Here is a 9,983-nt window from a genome sequence, read left to right on the forward strand (position 1 = left end):
TTTGAATGGTTTGACATAGAGACTCACGGGTGGTATCAAATGACTAAGTATCGAGCCCCTGACACTCATTGGTGCAAATTAGCCCCGCCCCTTCTTCTGATTGGCTGATACGTTAAAGTCCAATATCTTTTGAATGGTTTGACATACAGAGACATGGGTGGTGTCAAATGACTAAGTATCGAGTCCCTGACCCTCATTGGTGCAAATTAGCCACGCCCCTTCTTCTGATTGGCCGATACGTTATAGTCCAATATCTTTTGAATGGTTTGACATACAGAGACATGGGTGGTGTCAAATGACTAAGTATCGAGTCCCTGACCCTCATTGGTGCAAATTAGCCACGCCCCTTCTTCTGATTGGCTGATACGTTAAAGTCCAATATCTTTTGAATGGTTTGACATACAGAGACATGGGTGGTGTCAAATGACTAAGTATCGAGTCCCTGACCCTCATTGGTGCAAATTAGCCCCGCCCCTTCTTCTGATTGGCTGATACGTTAAAGTCCAATATCTTTTGAATGGTTTGACATACAGAGACATGGGTGGTGTCAAATGACTAAGTATGGAGTCCCTCACCCTCATTGGTGCAAATTAGCCACGCCCCTTCTTCTGATTGGCCGATACGTTATAGTCCAATATCTTTTGAATGGTTTGACATACAGAGACATGGGTGGTGTCAAATGACCAAGTATCGAGTCCCTGACCCTCATTGGTGCAAATTAGCCACGCCCCTTCTTCTGATTGGCTGATACGTTAAAGTCCAATATCTTTTGAATGGTTTGACATACAGAGACATGGGTGGTGTCAAATGACTAAGTATCGAGTCCCTGACCCTCATTGGTGCAAATTAGCCACGCCCCTTCTTCTGATTGGCCGATACGTTATAGTCCAATATCTTTTGAATGGTTTGACATAGAGAGTCATGGGTGGTGTCAAATGACAAAGTATCGAGTCCTTGACCTTCATGGGTGCATCCCGCGATCATCCGGCAGTAGTCCGTGGCACTTCAAAATTTCCCGGGAATTTTGGTCTAGTTTATTATTATTATTCCATATTCTTCCGTATAAACTTCGGCGCGTAACTAGTTGCGCAGCTTTGAGAAAACTCAAAAAGTAAAAACGTAGAAACGTGCGCCTTAATCGGGAATCGATTGGTATGACTTTTATTAGCGATTGGCGTGCACGTTTTTGCGCAACGTGCACAAACGTGCACTTTTTGCCCCATCCGGAACGCATTGCGTCAACTTTGGGGCCTCACCACTCGCACACCGTTACTCGAAAAATTATGAACCGATTTAGAAAGTTGTAGGCCCTGAATTTAACTACATTCCTGTGGATTTTCAGAACGATGGCACGAATAGTTTTTGCACGAAGTGCAAAAACATTTCCAAATTTCCAAACTAATGGGGACCATGTATTTGTATGGGGCAGCATTTCACACTGTGTGTGGGATGAGGTTAAAAAAAAAAAAATCACCTTTTTTCTGAGTCACCTATCTTTCTCATACTTGCACGTAGAAAGGTCATTCAAACTTCAAAACGGAGGAAAACTTCTCTTCTCTCTCTAAACCCCGGACTGTTTTTTCCTAAAATGTACACTTTTCAAGATATGAGCGCTCAAGCGAGGACTGGAAATCACTTTTTTGTCAAATCTTCAGTGCGGTTCTAATTGATCAGAGTGCGAGAGACTTTAAAAAAATGATCATAATTTTTATTTGTAACTCGACCTCACGGCCAAACCGTAAAAGGTAGACAGATCATTTTTGGTCAGAATATAGACATAGGTTTTGTGATTCATAAAATGTGACTTTGACAGGTGTGGTGTGCACAAAATTTGAACGGGGAGACTAACAGCCATGCCAAATCCTGTCTTTCTCTCCATTGACTCCCATAATAAATAACGTTTTCTTCAAAAAAATCTCATTTTTGTTTTCGAATTGCCGTTACTAACACATTTTAAGGAATATCTGAATAAAATTAAGATTGTCAGAATCTTCCGGGTTCTGTCTCTCTCACGATGTCTTTGTTTTTCTGCTAGGAGCTACAGTTTGATTACAAGGTGAAGTTATTTGAGGCTTGTCAAATCCGAAGAACTAGCTGAGTCATTCCAATACAATATACACTACCATACTTCCGGGTCATGTGACCCAGAACTAGTCACATGACCCACTCAATGCAGACTTCATAATACTTTACCTTGGATAATGGAGGAATCTGAACCCTGACCTTTTGACCTTACATGATCCCCAGTCCTGCTGGGGACAGGTTCATGGGATATATATGTATATTATTATTATTATACATATAAATATTTACATTTGTATATTATATATACATATTAGCCCCGCCCCTTCTTCTGATTGGCCGATACGTTATAGTCCAATATCTTTTGAATGGTTTGACATAGAGACTCACGGGTGGTATCAAATGACTAAGTATCGAGCCCCTGACACTCATTGGTGCAAATTAGCCCCGCCCCTTCTTCTGATTGGCTGATACGTTATAGTCCAATATCTTTTGAATGGTTTGACATACAGAGACATGGGTGGTGTCAAATGACTAAGTATCGAGTCCCTGACCCTCATTGGTGCAAATTAGCCACGCCCCTTCTTCTGATTGGCCGATACGTTATAGTCCAATATCTTTTGAATGGTTTGACATACAGAGACATGGGTGGTGTCAAATGACTAAGTATCGAGTCCCTGACCCTCATTGGTGCAAATTAGCCACGCCCCTTCTTCTGATTGGCTGATACGTTAAAGTCCAATATCTTTTGAATGGTTTGACATACAGAGACATGGGTGGTGTCAAATGACTAAGTATCGAGTCCCTGACCCTCATTGGTGCAAATTAGCCCCGCCCCTTCTTCTGATTGGCTGATACGTTAAAGTCCAATATCTTTTGAATGGTTTGACATACAGAGACATGGGTGGTGTCAAATGACTAAGTATGGAGTCCCTCACCCTCATTGGTGCAAATTAGCCACGCCCCTTCTTCTGATTGGCCGATACGTTATAGTCCAATATCTTTTGAATGGTTTGACATACAGAGACATGGGTGGTGTCAAATGACCAAGTATCGAGTCCCTGACCCTCATTGGTGCAAATTAGCCACGCCCCTTCTTCTGATTGGCTGATACGTTAAAGTCCAATATCTTTTGAATGGTTTGACATACAGAGACATGGGTGGTGTCAAATGACTAAGTATCGAGTCCCTGACCCTCATTGGTGCAAATTAGCCACGCCCCTTCTTCTGATTGGCCGATACGTTATAGTCCAATATCTTTTGAATGGTTTGACATAGAGAGTCATGGGTGGTGTCAAATGACCAAGTATCGAGTCCTTGACCTTCATGGGTGCATCCCGCGATCATCCGGCAGTAGTCCGTGGCACTTCAAAATTTCCCGGGAATTTTGGTCTAGTTATTTATTATTATTCCATATTCTTCCGTATAAACTTCGGCGCGTAACTAGTTGCGCAGCTTTGAGAAAACTCAAAAAGTAAAAACGTAGAAACGTGCGCCTTAATCGGGAATCGATTGGTATGACTTTTATTAGCGATTGGCGTGCACGTTTTTGCGCAACGTGCACAAACGTGCACTTTTTGCCCCATCCGGAACGCATTGCGTCAACTTTGGGGCCTCACCACTCGCACACCGTTACTCGAAAAATTATGAACCGATTTAGAAAGTTGTAGGCCCTGAATTTAACTACAGTCCTGTGGATTTTCAGAACGATGGCACGAATAGTTTTTGCACGAAGTGCAAAAACATTTCCAAATTTCCAAACTAATGGGGACCATGTATTTGTATGGGGCAGCATTTCACACTGTGTGTGGGATGAGGTTAAAAAAAAAAAAATCACCTTTTTTCTGAGTCACCTATCTTTCTCATACTTGCACGTAGAAACGTCATTCAAACTTCAAAACGGAGGAAAACTTCTCTTCTCTCTCTAAACCCCAGACTGTTTTTTCCTAAAATGTACACTTTTCAAGATATGAGCCCTCAAGCGAGGACTGGAAATCACTTTTTTGTCAAATCTTCAGTGCGGTTCTAATTGATCAGAGTGCGAGAGACTTTGAAAAAATGACCATAATTTTTATTTGTAACTTGAGCTCACGGCCGAACCGTAAAAGCTAGAAAGATAATCTTTGGTCAGAATGTAGACATAGATGTTGAGATTCAAATAATGTGACTTTGACAGGCGTGGTGTGCACAAAATTTGAACGGGGGAGCCAAGAGTCACGCCAAATCCTGCCTCTGTCTCCATTGACTCTAATGTTAAAATAAGTTTTCTTCAAAAAAATCTCATTTTTGTTTTCGAATTGCCGTTACTAACACATTTTAAGGAATATCTGAATAAAATTAAGATTGTCAGAATCTTCCGGGTTCTGTCTCTCTCACGATGTCTTTGTTTTTCTGCTAGGAGCTACAGTTTGATTACAAGGTGAAGTTATTTGAGGCTTGTCAAATCCGAAGAACTAGCTGAGTCATTCCAATACAATATACACTACCATACTTCCGGGTCATGTGACCCAGAACTAGTCACATGACCCACTCAATGCAGACTTCATAATACTTTACCTTGGATAATGGAGGAATCTGAACCCTGACCTTTTGACCTTACATGATCCCCAGTCCTGCTGGGGACAGGTTCATGGGATATATATGTATATTATTATTATTATACATATAAATATTTACATTTGTATATTATATATACATATTAGCCCCGCCCCTTCTTGTGATTGGCCGATACGTTATAGTCCAATATCTTTTGAATGGTTTGACATAGAGACTCACGGGTGGTATCAAATGACTAAGTATCGAGCCCCTGACACTCATTGGTGCAAATTAGCCCCGCCCCTTCTTCTGATTGGCTGATACGTTAAAGTCCAATATCTTTTGAATGGTTTGACATACAGAGACATGGGTGGTGTCAAATGACTAAGTATCGAGTCCCTGACCCTCATTGGTGCAAATTAGCCACGCCCCTTCTTCTGATTGGCTGATACGTTAAAGTCCAATATCTTTTGAGTGGTTTGACATACAGAGACATGGGTGGTGTCAAATGACTAAGTATCGAGTCCCTGACCCTCATTGGTGCAAATTAGCCCCGCCCCTTCTTCTGATTGGCTGATACGTTAAAGTCCAATATCTTTTGAATGGTTTGACATACAGAGACATGGGTGGTGTCAAATGACTAAGTATGGAGTCCCTCACCCTCATTGGTGCAAATTAGCCACGCCCCTTCTTCTGATTGGCCGATACGTTATAGTCCAATATCTTTTGAATGGTTTGACATACAGAGACATGGGTGGTGTCAAATGACCAAGTATCGAGTCCCTGACCCTCATTGGTGCAAATTAGCCCCGCCCCTTCTTCTGATTGGCCGATACGTTAAAGTCCAATATCTTTTGAATGGTTTGACATACAGACACATGGGTGGTGTCAAATGACTAAGTATCGAGTCCCTGACCCTCATTGGTGCAAATTAGCCACGCCCCTTCTTCTGATTGGCCGATACGTTATAGTCCAATATCTTTTGAATGGTTTGACATAGAGAGTCATGGGTGGTGTCAAATGACAAAGTATCGAGTCCTTGACCTTCATGGGTGCATCCCGCGATCATCCGGCAGTAGTCCGTGGCACTTCAAAATTTCCCGGGAATTTTGTCTAGTTATTTATTATTATTCCATATTCTTCCGTATGAACTTCGGCGCGTAACTAGTTGCGCAGCTTTGAGAAAACTCAAAAAGTAAAAACGTAGAAACGTGCGACTTAATCGGGACTTCATGGGAATGACTTTTATTAGCGATTGGCGTGCACGTTTTTGCGCAACGTGCACAAACGTGCGCTTTTTGCCCCATCGTGAACGCATTGCGTGAACTTTGGGGCCTCACCACTCGCACACCGTTACTCGAAAAATTATGAACCGATTTAGAAAGTTGTAGGCCCTGAATTTAACTACAGTCCTGTGGATTTTCAGAACGATGGCACGAATAGTTTTTGCACGAAGTGCAAAAACATTTCCAAATTTCCAAACTAATGGGGACCATGTATTTGTATGGGGCAGCATTTCACACTGTGTGTGGGATGAGGTTAAAAAAAAAAAAATTCACCTTTTTTCTGAGTCACCTATCTTTCTCATACTTGCACGTAGAAACGTCATTCAAACTTCAAAACGGAGGAAAACTTCTCTTCTCTCTCTAAACCCCGGACTGTTTTTTCCTAAAATGTACACTTTTCAAGATATGAGCCCTCAAGCGAGGACTAAAAAGCCCCCTTTTTCAAATCTAGAGTGGAGGTTTTAATTGATCAGAGTGAGCAGAACCCTGAAAAAATGACCATAATTTTTATTTGTAACTCGAACTCACGGCCGAACCGTAAAAGCTGGACAGATAATTTTTGGTCAGAATGTAGACATACATTTTGGTATTCTTAAAATGTGACTTTGACAGGCGTGGTGTGCACAAAATTTAAACGGGGAGACTAAGAGCCATGCCAATTCCTGTCTCTCTCTCCATTCACTGCAATGTTAAAAAAAAATTTCTTCAAAAAAATCTCATTTTTGTTTTCGAATTGCCGTTACTAACACATTTTAAGGAATATCTGAATAAAATTAAGATTGTCAGAATCTTCCGGGTTCTGTCTTTCTCACGATGTCTTTGTTTTTCTGCTAGGAGCTACAGTTTGATTACAAGGTGAAGTTATTTGAGGCTTGTCAAATCCGAAGAACTAGCTGAGTCATTCCAATACAATATACACTACCATACTTCCGGGTCATGTGACCCAGAACTAGTCACATGACCCACTCAATGCAGACTTCATAATACTTTACCTTGGATAATGGAGGAATCTGAACCCTGACCTTTTGACCTTACATGATCCCCAGTCCTGCTGGGGACAGGTTCATGGGATATATATGTATATTATTATTATTATACATATAAATATTTACATTTGTATATTATATATACATATTAGCCCCGCCCCTTCTTCTGATTGGCCGATACGTTATAGTCCAATATCTTTTGAATGGTTTGACATAGAGACTCACGGGTGGTATCAAATGACTAAGTATCGAGCCCCTGACCCTCATTGGTGCAAATTAGCCCCGCCCCTTCTTCTGATTGGCTGATACGTTAAAGTCCAATATCTTTTGAATGGTTTGACATACAGAGACATGGGTGGTGTCAAATGACTAAGTATGGAGTCCCTGACCCTCATTGGTGCAAATTAGCCACGCCCCTTCTTCTGATTGGCCGATACGTTAAAGTCCAATATCTTTTGAATGGTTTGACATACAGAGACATGGGTGGTGTCAAATGACTAAGTATCGAGTCCATGACCCTCATTGGTGCAAATTAGCCCCGCCCCTTCTTCTGATTGGCTGATACGTTAAAGTCCAATATCTTTTGAATGGTTTGACATACAGAGACATGGGTGGTGTCAAATGACTAAGTATGGAGTCCCTGACCCTCATTGGTGCAAATTAGCCCCGCCCCTTTTTCTGATTGGCTGATACGTTAAAGTCCAATATCTTTTGAATGGTTTGACATACAGAGACATGGGTGGTGTCAAATGACCAAGTATCGGGTCCCTGACCCTCATTGGTGCAAATTAGCCACGCCCCTTCTTCTGATTGGCTGATACGTTAAAGTCCAATATCTTTTGAATGGTTTGACATACAGAGACATGGGTGGTGTCAAATGACTAAGTATCGAGTCCCTGACCCTCATTGGTGCAAATTAGCCACGCCCCTTCTTCTGATTGGCTGATACGTTAAAGTCCAATATCTTTTGAATGGTTTGACATACAGAGACATGGGTGGTGTCAAATGACTAAGTATGGAGTCCCTGACCCTCATTGGTGAAAATTAGCCCCGCCCCTTCTTCTGATTGGCTGATACGTTAAAGTCCAATATCTTTTTAATGGTTTGACATACAGAGACATGGGTGGTGTCAAATGACTAAGTATCGAGTCCCTGACCCTCATTGGTGCAAATTAGCCCCGCCCCTTCTTCTGATTGGCTGATACGTTAAAGTCCAATATCTTTTGAATGGTTTAACATAGAGAGTCATGGGTGGTGTCAAATGACTAAGTATCGAGTCCTTGACCTTCATGGGTGCATCCCGCGATCATCCGGCAGTAGTCCGTGGCACTTCAAAATTTCCCGGGAATTTTGGTCTAGTTATTATTCTTATTCCGCACTTTTTTTCGTCCGTTAATGCGGCCCGAACCGGAATGTGCACCCATGCATGGCATACATCGTTGGATGCGTCTCCATCATGCCTCGATGGGCATTACTTTTCTCCGTAATAGGGGTTACCGGGGCAACGCTAGTTGCCAAAAAGCAAAAAAAAAGGCGAAAATTCCCACGCTTATTGCTCGGCCGAACTTTGTCGTAGAGACATCGTTCAAACTTTCAAACACTCGGCCTGATTGTCCCTAAAGGTACGTACAAGCTCATTATGCCAAGTATTACAGTTTTTGTGATATTGACCTTTCTTTTTTTTTTTTTTTTCCATTTGACTTTGGACGCTTGTTGCTAGGCAACAGGTTATCGTAGAGACATGGTACAAATGTTTCCCGACTCGGCACGCTGTGGACTTCAACATACTCAAATTTCATGAAGCTGGGATTTAAGGAAATTTTATGTCAAAATCCAGGCCACATGGCCCCATTCATTCGGATGGAGTTTTTTACCATGGTGAAAAATAAACCTATCCGTTAACATAGCCTGAACCGGAACATGCACCCATACATGGCATACATCGTTGGATGCGTCTCCATGGTTCCTCGATGGGCATTACTTTTCTCAGTAAAAAGTGTTACCGTGGCAACGCTAGATGCCAAAAAGCAAAAAAAAAGGCGAAAATTCGGACGCTTATTGCTCGGCCGAACTTTATCGTAGAGACATGGTTGAAACTTTCAAACACTCGGCCCGATTGGCAGTAACGGCCCCTACAACCTCATTATGCTAATTACTACAGTTTTCGCGATATTGACCTTTCATTTTTTTTTTTTATTTCTGTTTGAATTTGGACGCTTGTTGCTAGGCAACAGGTTATCGTAGAGACATCGTACAAATGTCACCTGACTCGGCACGCTGTGGAATTCAACATACTCAAATTTCATGAAGCTGGGATTTAAGGAAATTTTATGTCAAAATCCAGGCCAAATGGCCCCATTCATTCGGATGGGGTTTTGTACCATGGTGAAAAAAAAAACCTATCCGTTAACGTAGCCTGAACCGGAACGTGCACCCATGCACGGCATACATCGTTAGATGCGTCTCCATCTTGCCTCGATGGGCATTACTTTTCTCAGTCAAAAGCGTTACCGTGGCAACGCTAGATGCCAAAAAGCGCGCCCCATTAATAACTATTGGGAGCACAGGAATGAATGAAATACAAGCGTAAAAACACCTCAAACTGACATAGAACCACCCCGAACACAACCACTACAGCCCCAAACCAAAGCAGCAAGAGGGGACGAATGGGCAGTAGGGCATGCCCATATCAAAATTTCCAGAAATTTTCTAGTTATTATTATTTTTCTGACGAAAGGAGGGCCTTTTTGCCCCCCTAAACGTGCCCAAAAAGTCACCAAATTTTGCACCCTAGTCAGGCCTGGCGAAAAATTTGATATTTAATGGTTTGCATTAATGGGCGTGGCAAAATGGCTCAACAGCGCCCCCTTGAAAACTTTGTGCCTCAAGCCCCACGATACGGTTTGACGTACATGCACGAAAATCGGTACACACCTGTATCATGGCGCAACTGAAAGAAAAGTCTCTTGGCGTCATGCCCGAAACCGAACAGGAAGTCGGCCATTTTGAATTAGTCGTGTCATTTTGGCGAAATTTATGCCATTCCTTCGAAAGTTAATTCAGCCCGAACCGTAACGTGCCCCCAAGTGTGTTATACATCAAAATGTGCGTCTCCATCCTGCGACAACACGCATTACTTTTCTCTTTCAAAAGC

This window comes from Cololabis saira, chromosome 9, assembly GCF_033807715.1.
Source record: "Cololabis saira isolate AMF1-May2022 chromosome 9, fColSai1.1, whole genome shotgun sequence".
Lineage (NCBI taxonomy): Eukaryota > Metazoa > Chordata > Actinopteri > Beloniformes > Belonidae > Cololabis > Cololabis saira.